This window comes from Triticum aestivum, chromosome 2B, assembly GCF_018294505.1.
Source record: "Triticum aestivum cultivar Chinese Spring chromosome 2B, IWGSC CS RefSeq v2.1, whole genome shotgun sequence".
NCBI classification, from domain to species: domain Eukaryota; kingdom Viridiplantae; phylum Streptophyta; class Magnoliopsida; order Poales; family Poaceae; genus Triticum; species Triticum aestivum.
This window is the reverse complement of record NC_057798.1, coordinates 716,128,424-716,150,560: the sequence shown is the minus strand read 5'-3', so window position 1 is coordinate 716,150,560 and position 22,137 is coordinate 716,128,424. Positions and strand designations below refer to the sequence as shown.

Sequence of the window (22,137 nt, the reverse complement as noted above, 5' to 3'; positions counted from 1 at the left end):
AGAAAAAACAGAATAAAAAGAGAACCATCCCAAAACCCGGAACAAGATAGATAACCAGCGACCCGCGCGCCAAATAGGATCCCAATAGAAAAACAACCAATCCCTCGAAAAGAAAAATCCGGACCAGCAGCAGCCACCCCAACTCGATTCGGCTCCATCCGCTCATCGAGGACGATGCTTCGGTGCCGTAAGGCACCTACCTTTGTGTCTATGACATATGGGCCCACACGTTAGTGACCCAAAGGTACGTGCTTCACCGAGGCTGTGTCCGCTCATCGAACACCTCGACCAAATCCGGGCGCGAATGGGGGAGCTACGGCGTCGTTCCGATGCCAGTCCACCGGCGGGAGGCTGAGGCGCCTGGGTTCGCGTGGGATGCGGGAGCCGAGAGCAGCCGACCCGGCCAGGCGGCTCTAACTGGCGGCGTCGCTCGACCAATCGGACGGCGCCGGCGAGCCGTTCATGGCGGCGGTCCGGAAGGACGACGCGACGGCCGTGGGGCAGCAGTACGCTGCGAAGAGCAGCGAGCCGCCGTCGACGGTAGCAGCTGCACGGCCTTTTGGATTTGGATTCGGTCTCGGTGCTTGCAGTGTGTGTCCGTGGCGACGCATGACTGCTCTTCTGATAAAACAAACAAAGTTGAGTTTTTTCTCGTTCCATTTCCATTATCAGCATATTCTGATTTCGTTACCATTTGCTTGGCATTATCTGAACCAAACATCTCCTCATGGTCCACGGCAAGCGACGCGTCAGTTACAGAGCGAGGTTTCCCCTGTCGCACTCTCCAATCTGAATGCCCGGCAGCCATTTTTCTTTGCGCGTGGAGCGACCTTGGGAGACTTTGGAGTCAGGTCTCCTGCTTTCTTTCTTGGCCGACAATATTACTACTCCGTTGTAGCTAGCTATGCGATGGTTGTCCAGTTTCTAGTTTTACCTTCTAATTCCATCTCTGCAGCCGGACTGGTCTGAAGAAGCACACACCCCTCAATTAGTCTCTTGCTGGAAGATGAGGAAGATGGCCTTTAGGGGCACTTCTTGCATTCCAATTTTGATCCTCCCATTCCTGAGTTCACTCTGCCAATCCGATGACCAGCTCACACATGCAAAGCCGCTCTCCGCCGGCGACATGCTCGTCTCCAAGGGCGGGGACTTTGCGCTCGGCTTCTTCTCCCCGAACAGCTCCAACACAAGCTTGTACCTTGGCATATGGTACAACAGCATCCCTGGCCGCACCGTTGTATGGACCGCCAACCGCGACGATCCAATCGCCGCAACTTCATCTCTGATGCTCGCCATCACCAACAATTCCGACCTGGTGTTGTCTGACTCCCAAGGTCACACTCCTTGGGTGGTGAAGAGCGGCATCACGGGTGTGGGAGTTACTGCGGTGCTGCGTTCGTCGGGGAACTTTGTCCTCATGTCTCCAAATGGGACATCCATATGGCAGAGTTTTGATTACCCGACAGACACCATTCTCCCCGGTGCTAGGATCTACCTGAGCGGGAAGGCTCGTGTTGTCAGGCGTCTAATTGCTTGGAAGGGCCCCATTAACCCATCCATTGGAGATTTTTCTTTGGGCCTTGACCCAAACTCGAACCTTCAGTTAATCATCTGGCATGGGACTATGCCCTACCTCCGCCGCAATATTCTCGATGGTGCGTCAGTAGGTGGTGGCACGTACCAGAATACTATCTTCTACGGAGTATGAAGCGATGGTTGGAACAAGGGACGGGTGCTATTATGAATTCACTGTTTCTGGTGGCTCACCGTATGCACGCCTTATGCTTGACTACATGGGCGTGTTGAGGTACCTTAGCTGGAACAACCGCTCATCTTGGGCAACCGTCACCGAGAACCCCGCTACCACCTGCGACTTGTACGTACGCTTCATGTGGTCCGTTCGGCTATTGCGACAACACTGGGGCTGCCGCGACATGCCGTTGTCTCGATGGGTTTGAATCCGCTGGTCTTAACATTTCGAGCGGATGTAGAAGAACCAAGGAACTGGAATGCGGCAGGCAAAGTCATTTCGTGACCTTGCCTAAGATGAAGTTCCCTGACAATTTTTTACATGTCCCCAACACAAGCTTTGACGAATGCACGACTGAGTGTAGCAACAATTGCTCGTGTATAGCCCACGCCTACACCAAATTGAGCAGTAATGGTGCTATGGCCGACCAGTCAAATTGCTTGCTTTGGACAGGGGAGCTTGTCGATACAGGGAAGTATAGCAACAATGACAAGAACCTGTACCTCCGGCTTGCTAACTCTCCTGGTATGCACCACTCCATTTTAACCTTCTAGTTATCTTGGCACTTAATGTTATCAAATCAACACCAACCTTAATCGTGGGTCATCTACTAAATATATGAACTTAACAGTTGTATAGCAGACTGCCAAATATTTCTTTGCGTCCAAATAATTTGGCGTAGGGGTAATCAGTAGATCTATAACTATTATATACGAGCATAATGCAACATGCTCATGGTAACACATTTATCTAGTCCACGGATCACTCACGGTACTCTAAATTATTTTTGTTTAAAAAAAGTGATGTTGTTAAATTTATACATGATTTGTTTTGCTGTTAGAAATGGCAATTTGGTAAAGATTATACTCCCAACCATGTCATGCGTGCTGATACTCGCATGCATAGCCCTTGGGATATGCAAATACAAAGGTAAAATAGAAAATGTCTCTCGTTTCAAAATTGTACTTCATTGTTATGAGTGTTAATAACAAAGTATTGATCTTTAGCAAGCAAACAAAAGAAGAAGGAAATCCACAACGGACCAATGCCAGGATACCTTAGCTCATCTAATGAAGTTGGTGGTAAACATGTGGACTTTCCTTTTGTTAGCTTTGAAGATATTGCCACGGCAACGGATAATTTCTCGGACTCTAAACAAATCGGAAGTGGTGGTTTTGGAAAAGTTTATAAGGTAACGGAAAGTTCTGCATTCATCGTATTAGTAGAACAGGCTCTATTTCTAGAGAATAATTTTATCTGTGGAAAAATACCTTTCATAGTTTCACAATTTCGGATGATGCAATCATGCAGGGTATCCTGCAAGGGAACACTGAAGTTGCTATCAAAAGACTCAGTAAGGGTTCTGGGCAAGGGATGGAGGAGTTTAAAAATGAGATAATTCTAATTGCAAAATTGCAGCACAAAAACCTTGTTAGACTTCTTGGTTGCTGTATTCATGGAGATGAGAGGTTACTTATCTATGAATACTTACCAAATAAAAGCCTGGATGCCTTCCTTTTTGGTATGTTCAGACCTCTGATACATATTACAAGTTTTTTGTCAACCGAAAGGATATCACTGATCGCTGATTGTATAATTTGTTTATTCTTCATCTTTGGAGATAGCACGAGACAATATGTGCTTGATTGGCCCACACGCTTCCAAATAATTAAAGGGGTGGCGAGAGGTCTTCTTTACCTCCACCAAGATTCAAGATTAACTATAATTCACAGAGATCTGAAACCAAGCAACATCTTGCTGGATTCTGAAATGACTCCCAAAATATCAGATTTCGGTATGGCAAGGATCTTTGGTGGAAACAGACAAGCAAAAACTACCCGGGTTGTTGGGACATAGTAAGTAATTCAAGGAACTAGCCACACCTGTCAAGATTCATATTTCTGTTGTCTATTTATCCCAAATTATGCATCTGTTGTTGAATTATCTAAACAGTGGCTACATGTCGCCTGAATATGTTATGGGAGGTGCCTTTTCTGTAAAATCGGACACCTATAGCTTCGGTGTTCTTCTCTTAGAGGTTGTAAGTGGCTTGAAGATCACCTCACCGCAACTGGCAGTGAACTTTGTCGGCCTGACAACTTATGTAAGTACAAAATGCACAGAATTTTAATCTGTCAAACATTGTAACTTGCTCATCAGTTGGTTCTATTGGCTCAGGCGTGGAGACTATGGGAAGATGGAAAAGCAACAGAACTGGTGCACTCTTCGTTTGCTGAGAGTTGTTCACTTCATGAAGTTCTACGGTGTATTCATGTCGGCCTCTTGTGTGTTCAAGACCGTCCGGATGATAGGCCACTCATGTCATTGGTGACTTTTATGTTAGAGAATGAAAATGCATTGCTCCCAGCACCAAAGCAGCCTGCATATTTTGCTCTACAGAATTTCGAAGCTGAAAAATCAAGGGAATACTCTGTGAATACAGTGAGTATCACAACACTAGAGGGGCGTTAATGTTATATATGTAAATTCCAGTATTAGAGCTTCAGAAGCCATGTACTGTATGATTTACAAATATTTTGAATGTGATTTCTTCAGTAGGTAATTGTGCTATTCGCAGAAAGCCTGTGATCAGAGGACTAATTGATAATGCTCTGTTTCGAATAAAAAGTTAGGTTTTTCTTGCTCTGTAGCTGTTGGACTGTTGGTATATCTTCAGTTGCTAACACGACAGGAAGAATAAGGATATTCGATCATTCTGATGCAATACAGTGTCTTGCTCATTGATGTTGTTGGTCCGAGATCCCTCTGGTATTCCCTCTAATGTACCAGTCTATTAACAGTTTAAATGCAATACATATCATGCCTCATGAACATGATCACTTGGTACTTGTATCTCTTCTGCATTTAAGTTCAGATTATTCTTGTAGGTGTAGAATATTTCCTTGAAAGTTGCAGAAATCCATCAAACTGGGAACACTTTATAAGGACTTTGTTCTAGTGATCATATATGGTGCGGCATGAATATTTTTTGAAGTACTCCCTCCGTTCCAACTAAACTTTTACTAAATCAGCGACGCTTATTTTGGGATGGAGGTATTATAAATTATTTTTTGGCGGCATATATTATGCACTGGCTATATATAAGTTGACTAAATTTTTTTCTGGTGTAAGTCCGATTTGCATGCGAAAGAAGGAGGCAGCGGCAGAGCTCGAGGCCGACCTGGCGATGGCGAGGCCGAGTCAGGACCTTGCACCGGACGATCTGCAAATGGCAGCGAGCAGCAGCGTTGCAGTCGGGGGCGAGGAAACAGGTTGACGGTGCGAGTGCAGGTACAATGGTTTGCCCAAAAATTCTGGTTGCCGGGGAAGTTTAGAGGCAAGGTCAGGGGTGGAGGCAAGCACGGCGGTGGGGGCAGTCGAGTTGAGGGCGGGGCGGTCGCGGTAGCCAAATAATAGGGTACACACAGGTTCTCTTTTGATGCAAATAATTTGCCTCACTTTAACGGTACGGCTGTCCACGCTTGATATGCAGACTCTCGTTGATAATCATCTCCTGCCCCCATTTCTTTCCAACTCAGGTTGCCATGCCGATACTGATGATGTACTACGCACATCGATGACCAGATATCAATTAGCAGAGCCGTCTTGATATGAGCATTATTCCATGGAAACTTCCATATAAAATTTGACCAACTTCGTATTACAAAGTATTAATATCTACTCCCTCTGTAACTTAATGTAGGACGTTTTTTTTATTTCAAATTGAACTGCAAAAGTATCTTACATTAAGTTACAGAGGTAGTGCAATACTAAATAAATACACTATGAAAATATATTCCATCATGGATATGATAATACTTTTTAACAAAATTTGGTCAATCTTCACAAAATTGACTCTATATAAAAACTAATATATGAAGTGCCGGACATTTACGGGCGATTTGGTGCACAGTGCTGGAGATGCCCTTATATGGTTTTGCTCTGGTTTCTCTTCATGAATAAATTATTATCGGTTTTCAGCCAATTTACCATATTAACCCTGGTCAATCCTACTCTCTCTTAATGTGTAGGCTTCTTGTGAGTTGCTCGGAAGAAAAAGCACATAGTGAGTGTGCCGACCACAGCGCCCACCGGCTCCGATAATATCAAGCATTGCATTATCCCATGAAGCGATGACCGCGTGATCATGAGCTGTCACTCTCTACTCAGGTTTGAACTGTTCGTAGTAACGATTTTTCTTTGGGCGTATATGGCATTATTCAACTCTTGGAGACTTGCTGGCCTGCTGTCGTTCAGCCATCAGTACCAGTCAAGGTCCCTGAAGAAAGGGTTGCTCTCCTTGCCGTCTCTATTGACTAGTCCCAAAATTAAGACTTTGCCACTTTATAATATCTTCAATTCAATTTCTCTTATTCTTTGATACTACCTCTGTACCAGACTATAAGACGTTTTTTAGGCAAAACTAACCTGAACGACGTCTTATATTTTGATAAGGAGGGAGTATATATTTTCAAATCCTTCGGTTGGGTCTTGCCCTTTTGGGCCCATAGTGAGATGCCAATGTCAGAGCCCTCTATGCCCACTCATGCCTGTTCATAACTCCATACACAACTTGATCGGAAACAACACAAGGCTTTACCATGCACGTCGCTCTTGCAGTGTGGGTGACTCATCAGCCGGCCGTGACTCCATACACAGCTCATGACTCATCAGCCGGCCGTTTTGTGGCCCTGATGAGAAGATGGTGGTAGTCATCAGGTATGGCCGTAGATGATGCCAACGAGGTTTCCCATGTCGATTCGGACCTGTAGTGACGATTTTTCCTTGCGCGTTGAATGCCGTTTGGAGACTTTTTCAGTCTGGCCAGTCATCTATGCTAGTATGGTCTAGTCAACCTTGATGTCTATCTATATCATCACTAGTCTGCCCTGTTAAACTGTATAGATAACCTGATATGGTTAGTATCTAGGTTGTAGTTATCTTGTATAACAACTTGTACTTATCTCCTTTGTAAACCCTAGCGGCTGCTCCTAGAGGCGCCCTATATAATGCTATCAAGACCACCGGCCTAGGTGTGTCGATCCAATCTATTTTCTCTTGTTTCACATGGTATCAGGCCATCTCGCATAAACTGCTCGATGGGTTCTGCCTCCACCGCCGCCATGACCTTCTCGGCCCTTGCTTCTCTGCCCATGCCGTCCGGCCTCGCGGCGCCGCTGAAAGATCGAGGATGTCGCCTAGAGGGGGGTGGGGTGAATAGGCGCTTTAAAATAATTATGGTTTAGGCTTGAACAAATGCGGAATAAACCTAGCGGTTAATTTGTCAAGCACAAAACCTACAACAACTAGGCTCACCTATGTGCACCAACAACTTATGCTAAGCAAGATAAGCAACTATGTGATAGCAAGATATATGACAAAGAACAATATGGCTATCACAAAGTAAAGTGCATAAGTAAAGGGGCTCGGGTAAGAGATAACCGAGGCACGCGGAGACGACGATGTATCCCGAAGTTCACACCCTTGCGGATGCTAATCTCTGTTTGGAGCGGTGTGGAGGCACAATGCTCCCCAAGAAGCCACTAGGGCCACCGTAATCTCCTCACGCCCTCGCACAATGCAAGATGCCGTGATTCCACTAAGGGACCCTTGAGGGCGGTCACCGAACCCGTACAAATGGCGACCCTTGGGGGCGGTCACCGAACCCGTACACTTTGGCAACCCTTGGGGCGGTCACCGGTACCCGTCAAATTGCTCGGGGCGATCTCCACAACCTAATTGGAGACCCCGACGCTTGCCTGGAGCTTTACACCACAATGATTGAGCTCCGAACACCACCAACCGTCTAGGGCACCAAGGCACCCAAGAGGAACAAGCTCTAGGATGCCCAAACACCCAAGAGTAATAAGCTTCTCAAACTTCACTTCCACGTATCACCGTGGAGAACTCAAACCGATGCACCAAATGCAATGGCAAGGGCACACGGAGTGCCCAAGTCCTTCTCTCCCAAATCCCACCAAAGCAACTAATGCTAGGGAGGAAAATGAGAGGAAGAACGAAAGAAGAACACGAAGAACTCTAAGACCTAGATCCAAGGGGTTCCCCTCACTTAGAGGAGAAAGTGATTGGTGGAAATGTGGATCTAGATCTCCTCTCTCTTTTTCCTCAAAAACTAACAAGAATCCATGGAGGGATTGAGAGTTAGCAAGCTCGAAGAAGGTCAACAATGGGGGAAGAACACGAGCTCGAAGGATAAGGTTGAATGGGGAAGAAGACCCCCTTTTATAGGAGCTCCCGAATCCAACTGTTATGCTCACAGCCCGCACAGAGCGGTACTACCGCTAGGGCGGTAGTACCCCTTCGAAACACAACAGTGAGGAGGCAAAAAGGCCAAAAGAACCTTCGGAGCGGTAGTACCGCTCGTCCTCACGGTACTACCGCTCGACCTCACGGTACTACCGCAAATGGTAGCGGTACTACTGCTTGCGAGCGGTACTAAAAAAATACTTCTGTGCCTACTTCCGCTGAGAAAAACACGAGATTTTGGTCCGGAGCGGTACTACCGCTTAGGAGCCGCGGTAGTACTGCTCTGGAGCGGTACTACCGCTCAGGAGCCGCGGTAGTACTGCTCTGGAGCGGTAGTAAAAAATTACATCCGCTCCAGTCGCGGTAGTACCGCTGCAGCCTTTACCAAAACAACCACAACTTTTGCAAACGGACTCCGAATTCAACGAAACCAAGTTTGTTGGAAAGCTAACGACATGGGCTAACACAATATTGATAGAAATATCAAGAATAAGCAAATGAGAAAAGTCCCATAAGAAAATGGTGAGAACCCTTCATCGGATAAGACCGGTAAAACCTCCAACACCGAAAACATCATAGAAGACGCATGCGAACTCCGTTTTCGATGAACTCATGCAAGGATGCAATGGTTTGAGCTCTCTACTAACGATACGATCAAGCTACCAACTTGAGAGCCCCCCTTGATAGTATGGCAAACGATCCTATAACTCGGTCTCCCAACTACCACCACAAGACCGGTAAAATAGAAAACCTATCAAGGGAAAACCTTTGCCTTGCACATGGTCCACTTGAGCTAGATGAAGACGATCTTGACTCCCTCAAGTTGGACCACCTTTCTTGATTGCGTTGGCTTGATGAAGACTAGATGATTGCTCCCCCATAGTTCACTATGGGTGAGCCACTCTTCGGCACATCTTCACGAGTCCATTGACACCACAATGGATGGCAAGATTCAAGCACTTGATCTCTTCGTGATGCTCCACTTGAACTTGCACACGGCAATCTTGATGACGATCACCACTTGATGTCATCCTTTCCATGGGTTGTATGATATCTTCCTCTTGACGCAAGCCCATGGATACGTACCTAACCCCACATACAACTCTCACATAGACCATGGGTTAGTACATAAAGTGTAATGGACAATGCTTACCATACCATGGGATCACTTGATCCCTCTCGGTACATCTTCTATGCTTTGTGAGTTGATCAACTTGATTCACTATTGACTTAGTCTTGATCAACCTTGAATCTTTGCAACTCTCTTCATTTGGATGATGTCTTGAAGGTAAACATGAATGATCACACAACCTTCTTCTTCAAGACATGCTTGCAATAATCTCAACACTCGCATGACCAATCTTTGGATAATTCCTTAATAGCACCTTGGTCAACTCAAAAACTCCTTGAAACCAACACATGGACTTCAAGAAAAGCCTATGGACAAATCCTTCAAATACAACTCAAGACAACCATTAGTCCATAGAGATTGTCATCAATTACCAAAACCAAACATGGGGGCACCGCATGTTCTTTCAGCCGCCGTCTTCTGCTGTTCCCCAACCCTCTGCTTGCCTCATTACTGCCAAGCTCACCTCCTCCAACTATCTTCTCTGGAAAGCTTAGATCCTTCCTCCCCTTCGCATCGCCGGTGTCACCGGCTATGTCGACGGCACCACCCACACTCCTGCTCGCCTCCTTCCTGCCGATGACAAGGGGGAGCGCGCTCCTAATTCGGAGTACGCTACCTGGTTCCATCAGGATCAGATCATCCTGAGCTACCTGCTGGCCTCGCTCACCGACGATGTGCTTCAGCGGGTCCACCTCTTCGACACCTCCCGCGCCATCTGGGCGCACCTCGAGGAGATGTACGTCACGCACTGCCGTGCCAGTGTGGTGCAGATCAAGATGGATATGATGAATTTCCGCAAGGGCAACCTCTCCATGGTCGACTACTTCGCCAAGATCCGCTCCAAGCAGATCAGCTCGCTGCTGCGGGCCGCCCCATGCGAGAGGAGGACATCATCACCGCTTCATCACCGGCCTCGACAGCGACTATGAGCCACTCATCACGGCTATCACCACTTGCATCGACGTCATGACGCTGGGCGAACTTTAATCCCACGCCATCTCCTTCGAGCGCCGCCGTGAGTACCATGCGGCTCGTCTTCAACTACACATGGGTGGCTCTTCTGTCAACTACGTCGCCCGCGACAACAACTGCAACTCCAACAACCGTGGCAAAGGCAACTACCGCGGCAAGGGTCGCGGCAACTCCGGTGACCGCGGTGACTACAACAACAATAACCGCGGCGGCTACCGCGGTGATCGTGGTGGTGGCGGCAATCGCCACAACGCGAACGGCAACCGCGGCGGTGGTGACCGCGGTGACCACGGTGGTGGCAGTGATGCACGCCTGCAGTGTCAACTCTGCCGGGGCCCCGGGCACTATGCCTGGGAGTGTGCTCAACGTTACAACCACGCCTTCCAGCCTCAGCACTCCAAGATGGCGGGTCTAGCAGCTGCATCACCACCATCCATCCTCGGTGATCCTACCTGGTTCACTGACACGGGGGCCACCGATCACATCACGTCGGATCTGGACCGCCTCACCGTGAGGGGAAAATATCTTGGGCAGGACCGCATCGACACTGCCGACGGATCAGGTTTGCACATAGCTCATCGTGGTCATGCTCTCCTTCCTACTCCCTCTGCCAATCTCAAACTTCGCAACATACTACATGTCCCAAATGCTGATAAGAATCTTCTTTCTGTTAATCGCCTTGCCACTGATAATCATGCTTATCTAAAATATTATCCTACTCATTTTCTTATGAAGGATTTGACAACCAAGCGGGTCCTTCTTCAAGGCAGATGTGAAAATGAGCTCTATCCCATTCGGCCCTCACGCTCTCATGCCCTATCCTCAGTTAGGCTCTCTGCTGAAGATTGGCATGCTAGGCTCGGCCATCCATCCACACAAGTAGTTCAACATGTTTTGGCATCCAATAAATTAGCATCATCGAGTCGGGCTTTGACCCATGTGTGTAATGCTTGTCAACAAGGCAAAGCACATCAGCTACCCTTTCCTAGATCCTCAAGTGTGTCTTCGGTTCCGCTGGAACTTATTTTTTCAGATGTGTGGGGACCTGCCAAAACTTCTTCTGGTGGGTTCCAATACTATGTTTCATTCATCGATGATTATAGTAAATTTGTGTGGATTTATCTTCTTAAACGAAAATGTGATGTGTTTGATGTCTTTCGGGATTTTCTCGCCCATGTTGAACGCCTTCTTTCTCGTAAAATCTTGTGTGTTCAATCCGACTGGGGTGGGGAATACGAAAAACTTAGCAACACATTTTTTCGTCAACTTGGCATTGCTCATCACGTTTCTTGTCCACACACACATCAACAAAATGGATCGGCCGAAGGAAGCACCGTCACATTGTTGACATGGGTCTCTCATTGTTATCACATGCATCCATGCCCCTCCGTTTTTGGGACGAGGCGTATTTATCTGCATGCTATCTTATCAACCGCTTACCCAGCCGCGTCATTGGCAACATGAGCCCCATGGAAAAACTTGTTTTCCACCAAGCCGGACTATGTCTCCCTCCGCACGTTTGGGTGTGCATGTTGGCCTAACTTGCGCCCGTATAACACCCACAAACTCGCGTTTAGATCCCAACAGTGTGTTTTTGTCGGGTACAGTATTCGTCACAAAGGCTACAAATGTCTTCATGTCCCTACAGCTCGTTTATATATATCACGCGATGTTATCTTTGATGAAAACAAATTTCCCTTTGCCAATGACCAACCCTCTCCAATACCACCTCGTGTTGCTGAACATGCCATTCTTTTATTTCCATATGACCACATGAACTATGCTGCATCTGTTTCTCGGACTAATCTGGATGCAGGTACTGCTTCGGCGCAGAAAATCCCCTCAACGGAATCCCAGGTAGATCCTGTCTCCCGATCCGCCGCCGTATCAGCCTCGGATCGCGTGTCGCCTGACGACAGCGACGTGGCGGCAGCCGACCGTGGGGAGCCAGGCGACAGCGCGCCAGCCGACCGCACCGGGCCCGCGTCTCCGCCGACCGCCAATCCCGTGGCTCCTGAGGGCGAGCGGGCCGAGGCGCCTCCCGTGTCGGTTTCTGCATGCGCACGCCCCGCCCACGCTGTGGCGGGGCCCACCCCTGCACGGGCTGCTGTGTCCACCGTCTCGCCCCTGGCTGCGGCCCAACTGGCGACTGCGGAGCGGGCCGTTCCCACTGACGGTGCTGGATCCGAGGCGGATCCGGTGGCAGCTCCTGCTTCCTCATCCGACACGGGATCCCAGGGGGATTCGCCTACACGCTCGTCTGCATGTGCCTCATCTGGATATTCTGTGGCCGTTGGATCCTCTGCTCCGCCTGCTCATACAATGACGACGCGCACGCGTGATCACACCCGCAAACCAAAACAACATACGGATGGTACTATCACGTATAATCCGTCCCGTCGTGCCTTCTTAGCTCTACGGGAACCAGTTGATCATCGTGAAGCAGTTTCATCTCCGGAGTGGCGGCTGGCTATGCAACTTGAGCTCGATGCGTTACGATAGAATGGTACCTGGACTTTGGTTACTCCTCTTCCCCGTGTCAACGTCATTGACTGCAAATGGGTGTTCAAAATCAAACACAAACCGGATGGCCCTATTGATCGGTACAAGGCACGTCTGGTTGCAAAGGGGTTCAAACAATGCTATGGCTTGGACTATGATGATACATTCAGCCCGGTCGTTAAACCTGTCACCGTGCGTCTGGTTCTCTCCATTGCAGTCTCTCGTGGATGGTGTTTACATCAGTTGGACGTTCAAAATGCTTTTCTTCATGGCATTCTCCAAGAAGAGGTATACATGCGCCAACCCCCTGGATTTGTGAATCCCTCGGCGCCTCACCATTTGTGCAAACTCCGCAAAGCTCTCTATGGCCTCAAACAGGCTCCTCGAGCGTGGTATTCTCGGCTGAGTTTTAGGCTTCAACAACTTGGTTTCCTCGCATCCAAAGCTGACACGTCTCTGTTTGTCTACAACCGAAGTGGTGTTACCACCTTTATGCTTGTGTATGTAGATGACATTATTGTGGCCAGCTCTTCTACCACTGCTACTACCAAGTTACTTGCCGACCTTCAAGCCTCCTTTGCTCTCAAGGATCTCGGTCCCTTGCACTATTTTCTTGGAGTACATGTGGAGTCATCGCCAGGGGGAATTGTTCTGTCTCAGCAGAAGTATATTAGCGACATTCTTCACCGTGCAAACATGGAGAATTGTAATGTCTCTACCACGCCCATGTCCTCCAGTGAGAAACTGAGCAAGGAAAGTGGATCACCATTGTCTCAGGAGGATAGTACCAAGTATCGCAGCTTGGTTGGAGCTCTCCAGTATCTAACACTCAGGAGGCCAGATATCTCCTTTGCAGTTAATCGGGTGTGTCAGTTTCTCCATGCACCTACGACTGCACATCTCTCTGCAGCAAAGAGGATTTTGAGATACTTGAAGTATACTCACAGTATGGGTCTGTCTATCCGCAAGTCACCCTCTATGCTGTTAAGCTGTTTTTCAGATGCAGACTGGGCTGGATGCAGTGATGATCGCCGATCCACAGGTGGTTTTGCAGTCTTTCTTGGACCCAATCTTGTCTCCTGGAGTTCAAGGAAGCAAGCAACAGTCTCTAGGTCGAGCACGGAATCTGAATATAAGGCACTTGCAAATGGAACAGCTGAAGTAATATGGATACAGTCAGTCCTTGGAGAACTTGGGGTTTCTCTCTCTCGAACTCCTGTTCTGTGGTGTGACAATTTAGGAGCCACTTACCTATCCGCGAATCCAGTGTTTCATGCCAGAACCAAGCACATAGAAGTGGACTTCCACTTTGTTCGTGAACGAGTTGCAGCCAAGGCACTTGATGTTCGTTTCATATCTTCCAAGGAGCAAGTTGCAGATATATTCACCAAGCCTCTAGCTGAGACGCCGTTTGTCTTAAATAGGCACAATCTGAATCTTTGTGTAGGAAGTTCAGATTGAGGGGGAATGTTAAACTGTATAGATAACCTGATATGGTTAGTATCTAGGTTGTAGTTATCTTGTATAACAACTTGTACTTATCTCCTTTGTAAACCCTAGCGGCTGCTCCTAGAGGCGCCCTATATAATGCTATCAAGACCACCGGCCTAGGTGTGTCGATCCAATCTATTTTCTCTTGTTTCACATGCCCAGCTGTGCCCCCCCCCCCCCCCCCCCCCCCCCCCCAAACATCATTTCAAGATTCTTCCATCTTCCATTTATATCAGTGACACACTTTCATCCTCGGCACAACCAGATGAAGGAGGCAGCCTAATGGGTATGCACTACATCCCCATCTTCGTCCTCTTGTTCTTGAGTTCTTTCTGCAAATCGGACGACCAGCTAACACAAGCAAAGTCACTCTCCCATGATGACAAGCTCATCTCCAAGAGCGGGGACTTCACTCTTGGCTTCTTCTCCCCGACCACCTCCAACAAGAGGTTTTATCTTGGCATATGGTACCACAGCCTTCCCGGACCACCACCGTCGTGTGGGTTGCCAACCGAGACAACCCAATCACCGCCCCTTTGTCCGCCAAGCTCATCATCACTAACAGTTCTCAAATGGTATTGTTTGACTCCAGAGGCCACAATATTTGGATGACACCAAGCAATAACACTGCTGGAGCGCCAGGAGCTTACGCGGAACTAAGCAACTCTGGGAACTTTGTTCTCCGGTTGCCAAGTAACACTGACATATGGCAGAGTTTTGATCACCCAACCGACACAATCCTTGCAGGCATGAAGTTTTTGGTGAGCCACAAGGCACAAGTCATCACGCAGCTTGTTGCTTGGAAGGGCCCGGATGATCCATCTTCTGGGGACTTCTCAGTCAGCGGCGAGCCTAGCGCCCCAGACCTTCAACTTGTCACTTGGAAAAAAACTAGGCCATACTGCCGCACTGTGTGGAACGGTGTGTCAGTGTCCGGTGGCACATATCTATCAAACACCAGCTCCATCCTTTATCAGACGGTTGTCAACTCTGGAGACGAGTTCTACTTCACGTACGCAATCTCCGACAACTCGGTGTACACACGCGTCATGCTTGATTATACTGGCAAGTACAGGTCTCTAGCATGGAACAATCACTCGTCATCATGGGCACTCATCAGTGAATACCCCACTGCTGCATGCGAGCTCTACGCCTCATGTGGCCCATTCAGTTACTGTGACTTGACTCAAATGGTCCCAACTTGCCAATGTCTTGAGGGGTTTGAGACTGTCAATGCTGCAAATTTTTCTAATGGATGTCGGAGAAAGCAAGGGTTGAAATGTGGCAATCAAAGTCATTTCGTGGCCTTGCCTGGGATGAAAGTTCCTGACAAGGTCTTGCGTATACACAACAGAAGCTTGGATGAGTGCGAGGCTGAGTGCAGGCGCAACTGCTCATGTGCAGCTTACGCTTATGCTAACTTGAGCGGGGCCATAGGTATGGCTCACTCGTCAAGGTGCTTGGTATGGTTAGGGGAGCTTGTCGACATTTGGAAGACAATCAACGGCGGTGAGAGCCTGTACTTATGGCTTGCTGATTCTCCTGGTATTGTTCCATCCCCTCCTTTCTTCCCAAGTAATTAGCATGTACTCTTCATATTAACACTGATATTCACAAAGGGAGCGTGTGGACATAAGATTTCTGATGAAAATACCTAGATTATAAAATGTTGTACTAGCTTACTGCCTGTGTCCATCTAATTTTCCCATCACCTTGACATGATATTTGAATGATGACATGGTAATCAAGATGTGAACATTGTTTTCCTACTTTAATATATGTACCAAACCCAACAAGATTATAATACTATAGACGTGATGTGTGGCGAAAATTTAGGCATATCATTTTTAACCTAATCTATTTTTCTTGAATGGTATCAACAACTAAAATTTAGAAGTTCCATATCCAAAACGTCACATTTTCAATAACTAAAGAGAGTAATATGGAACATCCTTTTTATCAAACTGGCAATTCCTTTCAAGATCATTTACAAATACAATAGATATACTTTTCCATTCTTGACAAACTTTCAGTTTCAAATGTGTTTACAATTCTTTTCAGATTTCATGTCTTAGCTTTTCCATAAGGAAATAGCCAGTAACTGCCATGACCTCACACTAGCCAAATATAATTATTTAATTTGGAGGGGTAGTTTGTATACACGAGCATAAATACTCTTAAAATGATCGAATCTTTATTTTACCACAACCCGTGGTAGACCAGCTAGCTAAATTAGGTTAGTCTAGACACTTAGTTTAATTGCACAGACCCATCATGGTACTTATTCAAGTAAATTCCAAAATTTTGGTTTGTTGCATTTTTGCAGTTTATAAGGGGATCAGTTCAGTAAAGATTATAATCCTGATTATAGCATGTCTGCTGCTACTAACATGCGTATGCCTTTTCTGGGTGTACAAATATAAAGGTAGAGTAACAAATGTCCTCTTGTTTTTATATATGACACTAGTGTAAATGTTAAGTAAAAAATTGATGTCCTAACAAGCAGGCAAATTGCAAAAGAAGGAAAAGCAGAAGAAACTGTCGCGAGGATACTTTAGCAAATCCAATCATCTCGAAGACAAACATACAGAATTTCCATTTGTTAGCTATGGAGACATCCTTTCAGCAACAAATTCTTTCGCTGATTCCAACTTGCTTGGACGGGGAGGTTTTGGCAATGTTTACAAGGTAATAGATTGTGGTTATTAGAATTTGTTTCGACAGAAGATCAAACAAACATATTTTACACTTCAATTGTTGTTTGACTCCTAAAACACCCCTAATTCTCAAATCATTTTTATCCAACTATAAAGTTATCGAGAGAAATAGGTTAGTGGGGGTCACCTATTTAGTAATATATATATAGGATTACATTATTGAAAATAAGCAGCATAATGGAATGGAGCATTTTTTCCATGCACGGATGCATGTTGAGGTCGGCCGCTTCCTATGCATGGTTGCATGTTGAGTTGACATGTTGTGGGAAATTGGTTAGTGGGGATCACCTATTAGTAATATGGAATTGCTGAAATATATGTCCATGTTGATGCCACATAGTCCAAAATGAGCGTGATCTGGTTGAGTTGGTGATTTGCAGTAGTTTTGATATTCAAGGACATAACGAAACCAATTCTAGAGTTGAATAATATCTTGTGAGATCAGAAAAGGGGTTAAAATATACTCCCTCTGTCCCAACTTTGGGATGGAGGGAGTAATTCTTTTTGTGAAAAGGTATCTTTATTAGATCAAAAAAAATTGGTTTCCAACTTGTTCAAGTGAAAAATATGTGCTATGTAGGGCACACTTGAAGGTGGAAATGAGGTTGCTGTAAAAAGGCTTAGTCAGAGCTCCGGACAAGGTATAGTGGAGTTCAAAAATGAAGTGATTCTAATTGCCAAGCTGCAGCACAAGAACCTAGTCGGACTTCTTGGGTCGTGCATTCACGAAGACGAGAAGTTACTGATCTACGAATACTTACCTAACAAAAGCTTGGATGTTTTTCTTTTCGGTAAATCCCTTTTCTCTTTTGTTGAATGCACATTAGAAAATTCTTTAAATTAACCAAAGTGTTAATCATGTTGACAAGCTTCATCCTATATTAAACATGAAAGATGCTTCACGCAAACATGTGCTTGACTGGTCGACACGGTTCAAAATAATTAAAGGAATAGCAAGAGGTCTTCTTTATCTCCATCAAGATTCAAGACTAACAATAATTCACAAAGATCTCAAAGCAAGCAACATCTTGTTGGACACAGAAATGACTCCCAAAATTTCAGATTTTGGTATGGCAAGAATTTTCGCTACAAACCAAAACCAAGCAAACACTACCAGGGTCGTTGGGACATAGTAAGTAATTGGTTTACCAACAAACCCTTGACATTGCTATTTTATGGTTTGCTACAGTTTGTTTTGAGGATTCCTTGACTTGTTTAATGATTAAACAGTGGTTACATGTCGCCTGAATATGCGATGGGAGGTGCTTTTTCTGTAAAATCAGACACATATAGCTTCGGTGTTCTTCTTTTAGAGATTGTCAGTGGCTTGAAGATCAATTCACCTCAGCTCATAACAAAATTTTCTAGCCTTATCACTTATGTAAGTATGATTGTAAGATATTTTCAATCTACCCGCCCCCCTTTTCCCAGCAAAAAAGTTAGTAACTTGATGTTGACCTCACCCTATTGCTCAGGCATGGAGATTGTGGGAAGATGGAAACACAATTGAACTTGTGGACTCTTCCTTTGTTGCAAGTTTCCGACTTCATGAAGTTCTGCGTTGTATTCATGTGGGACTCTTGTGTGTTCAGGACCGTGCTAGGGATAGGCCACTTATGTCATTGGTTATGTTTATGTTCGAGAACGAAAGCGCACCGCTTCCAGCTCCAAAGCAACCTGTGTATTTTGCTCTAGGTACTTGTGCTGACCAAGAAGGAAGGGAGATTACATCGAACTCTGTGAATGCAGTGAGTATCACAACAGTTGATGGCCGTTAGTATATGCAGATCTTAGTACAGCTTAATTGTATACTTTATGGCTTGCTCTCCGTGAGCTGATCTTTTGTGTGGTTATTCATAATAACATGTACTCCATATGAGTTTATTATATTATATGAGAGAAGTTGTGAATAACAGAGGGAGAACCGTCCTCACCCCTACCCCTGCAACTCAATATGCCGTACTAAATGTATAGTACCATTTTTTTTACTTCCAGAGTCATCCATGATATAATATCCTACTACTTAATAAGCTGTTTGATCACTTAATTTTGTTTATGTTTCCAAAACATTGCAAAATACTGTAGCCATCATTTAGTTCATGTAACTGTAGCAAACTCCATTTGATTCATTAACCAAATTGTCTTCATGTCACTGTGGCAAATTGGACACTGAACTCAAGATTGGACACTGAACTCAAGATTCCTTCTTTGCACCTCAAGCAAATAACCTATACAAATTAAGTTCAGAACAGGAATCAAAATGCGCTTCCGCTTTAGTACCTTTGCTCAAGCCGGGACTACGAAGACTCTGAAATGCTAAATTGCCTTGGATTCAGCGGACCGGTCGACCCCACAGCACGGCCGGACCGTCGCCCCGCCCTTGCTCGCATCGGCTCCGTGACAAGCGGCTGCCACTGCGCCACCATGGGCTGAGCCGGTTGCTTCCTCCGAGGCCTGTACGCCTCTCAACTGGCGCGCCACACTGGCAAGCGCCGAATACAGTGCATTTCGTACAGGGCGCGCACACCCCTCTGTACACTTGTTTTTGTAGCTGGGCCGGCCCGTTCTACTGATTTCTGTTTGTAAAACAAAAACTAGAGCGCACGCCAGGTTTCAAACTGCCGATCTCCTGGTTAATACACGCTAGGCTAACCACCCTGCTACGTCCACCTTACAGGCTCAGTAGAAACTTCTTCCATCTTTTCATCTTACGTCTTTTTCTTTTTTCTATTTTTTCTTTGCTCTCTTTTCCTTTTCCTTTTATCATTGTTCTTTTTTATTGGGAATGGTTTTGTTCGGTTTTTTATTCTTTTTTCTTAATGCTAATTGAAAGAAACTTTTTAAAACCATTGAACTTTTTTCGAAATTGATGAACTTTTATCAAATTGAACGAACTTTTTCAAAACCGAATGAACTTTTTTTCAAATTCAATGAACATTTTCTAAATTTAATGAACTTTTTTCAAATTGGATAAACTTTTTTCTTAAATTCGTGAACTTTTTTCTTCAAAATCGATGAGCTTTTACCAAATCTGATGAACTTTTTTCAAATTTGATTTTTTTTCTTCAGATTTGATGGACTTTTTCCATATTCGATGAACTTTTTTTGAATTTGATGAACTTTTCTTTGAATTCAACGATTTTTTTTCAAATTCGATGAATTTTTTTTGAAATTTGATGAACTTTTTTTAGTTTGATGAACTTTTTTCCCAAATTTGATGAACTTTTTTTCAATTTTTGATGAACTTTTTTGAAATTTGATGAACTATTTTTCGGATTCAATGTTTTTTTCAAATTCGACGCACTTTTTGGCAAATTCGACGAACTTTTTCAAAATCGATGAACTTTTTTCTAAGCACAAGAGTACGTACTATAGCCAACTTATTTATTTTTTAAATCAAGCCAACTGGTTTTTTCCTTAAGAAAATGTGTATGTACTGTAGCAATTTAGCCATAGAAAAAAAATCGAGGGGAGCCAGGGATAGAGGGAGCGGCGGGGGGCAGCGATCGAGTGAGCCACCAGGGCAGCGAGCGGGCGAGCGGGAGGAGCCAGCTAGGGAGCAAGCGTTACTAGGCCAGGCCCAGTCAAGCTACGCAGTGGGTACTGCGTTCGCCAACGGGCGCTGAAGGTGCGAAAGAGGAGCTCTCGTCAAAATCACTAATTGAGGAGTACTCCATGCGAAGATCACTCCAACTTCCCCGGGTTGCGACAAGTGGCGCGCTGTATGTGCGCCACTTGTCGCAACCTGGGAGTTTTCCCTTTTTTCGTAGATCCGTTTATTTAAAATGTTTTATCTCTTAAACCGTGCGTCCAAATCTCGAACCGTTTTCGGCATTGGATTTCTCGCGTCGAGATCTTCAAAACTAGATCCCATGTTGATAGGTTTTGAAGAACTTTTTTTCACGAAAAAACCGGACGAAAAAACCGATGAAAAAACCGAATCGGCAACACGGGTTTTTTTCCCTTTCCGAAAGAGGCACGCCCGTGCCTCTGACGAAATCACAACCATGCCTCTCATGAAAACAAAACCGTGCCTCTCACGAAAGAAAAAAACAGAAAACACGTTTTTTTCCTTTTCCGAAAGAGGCACGCCCGTGCCTCACGCGAAAGTACAACCGTGCCTGTGGCGGAAGCAAAACCATGCCTCTCGCGAAAGAAAAAAAACAGAAAACACGTTTTTTCCCTTTTCGAAAGAGGCATGCCCGTGCCTCTCATGAAAGCACAACCGCGCCTCTGACGAAAGCAAATCCGTGTGAAAGATCGTGGATGTCGCCTAGAGGGGGGTGAATAGGCGTTTTAAAATAATTACGGTTTAGGCTTGAACAAATGCGGAATAAACCTAGCGGTTAATTTGTCAAGCACAAAATCTAAAGCAACTAGGCTCACCTATGTGCACCAACAACTTATGCTAAGCAATATAAGCAACTATGTGATAGCAAGATATATGACAAAGAACAATATGGCTATCACAAAGTAAAGTGCATAAGTAGAGGGCTCGGGTAAGAGATAACCGAGGCACGCGGTGACGACGATGTATCCCGAAGTTCACACCCTTGCGATGCTAATCTCCGTTTGGAGCGATGTGGAGGCACAATGCTCCCCAAGAAGCCACTAGGGCCACCGTAATCTCCTCACGCCCTCGCACAATGCAAGATGCCGTGATTCCACTAAGGGGCCCTTGAGGGCGGTCACCGAACCCGTACAAATGGCAACCCTTGGGGGCGGTCACCGGACCCGTACACTTTGGCAACCCTTGGGGGAGGTCACCGGTACCCGTAAAATTGCTCGGGGCGATCTCCACAACCTAATTGGAGACCCCGACGCTTGCCCGGAGCTTTACACCACAATGATTGAGCTCCGAACACCACCAACCGTCTAGGGCGCCCAAGCACCCAAGAGGAACAAGCTCAAGGGCACCAAGCACCCAAGAGTAATAAGCTTCTCAACTTGTAACTTCCACGTATCACGTGGAGAACTCAAATCGATGCACCAAATGCAATGGCAAGGGCACACGGAGTGCCCAAGTCCTTCTCTCCGAAATCCCACCAAAGCAACTAATGCTAGGGAGGAAAATGAGAGGAAGAACGAAAGAAGAACACGAAGAACTCCAAGATATAGATCCAAGGGATTCCCCTCCCTTAGAGGAGAAAGTGATTGGTGTAAACGTGGATCTAGATCTCCTCTCTTTTTTCCCTCAAGAACTAGCAAGAATCATTGGAGGGATTGAGAGTTAGCAAGCTCGAAGAAGGTCAACAATGGGGGACGAACACGAGCTCAAAGGATAAGGTTCATTGGGGAAGAAGACC

At 45.8% G+C, this 22,137-nt stretch overlaps 2 pseudogenes; both read left to right on the top strand.

Moving 5' to 3' along the window:
- The first annotated feature begins 728 nt into the window (after window positions 1-728).
- Window positions 729-6,400, top strand: LOC123046913 (G-type lectin S-receptor-like serine/threonine-protein kinase B120; annotated as a pseudogene).
- A 7,987-nt stretch (window positions 6,401-14,387) lies between these two features.
- On the top strand, window positions 14,388-18,609 carry LOC123042260 (G-type lectin S-receptor-like serine/threonine-protein kinase B120; annotated as a pseudogene).
- The last annotated feature ends 3,528 nt before the right edge of the window (window positions 18,610-22,137 follow it).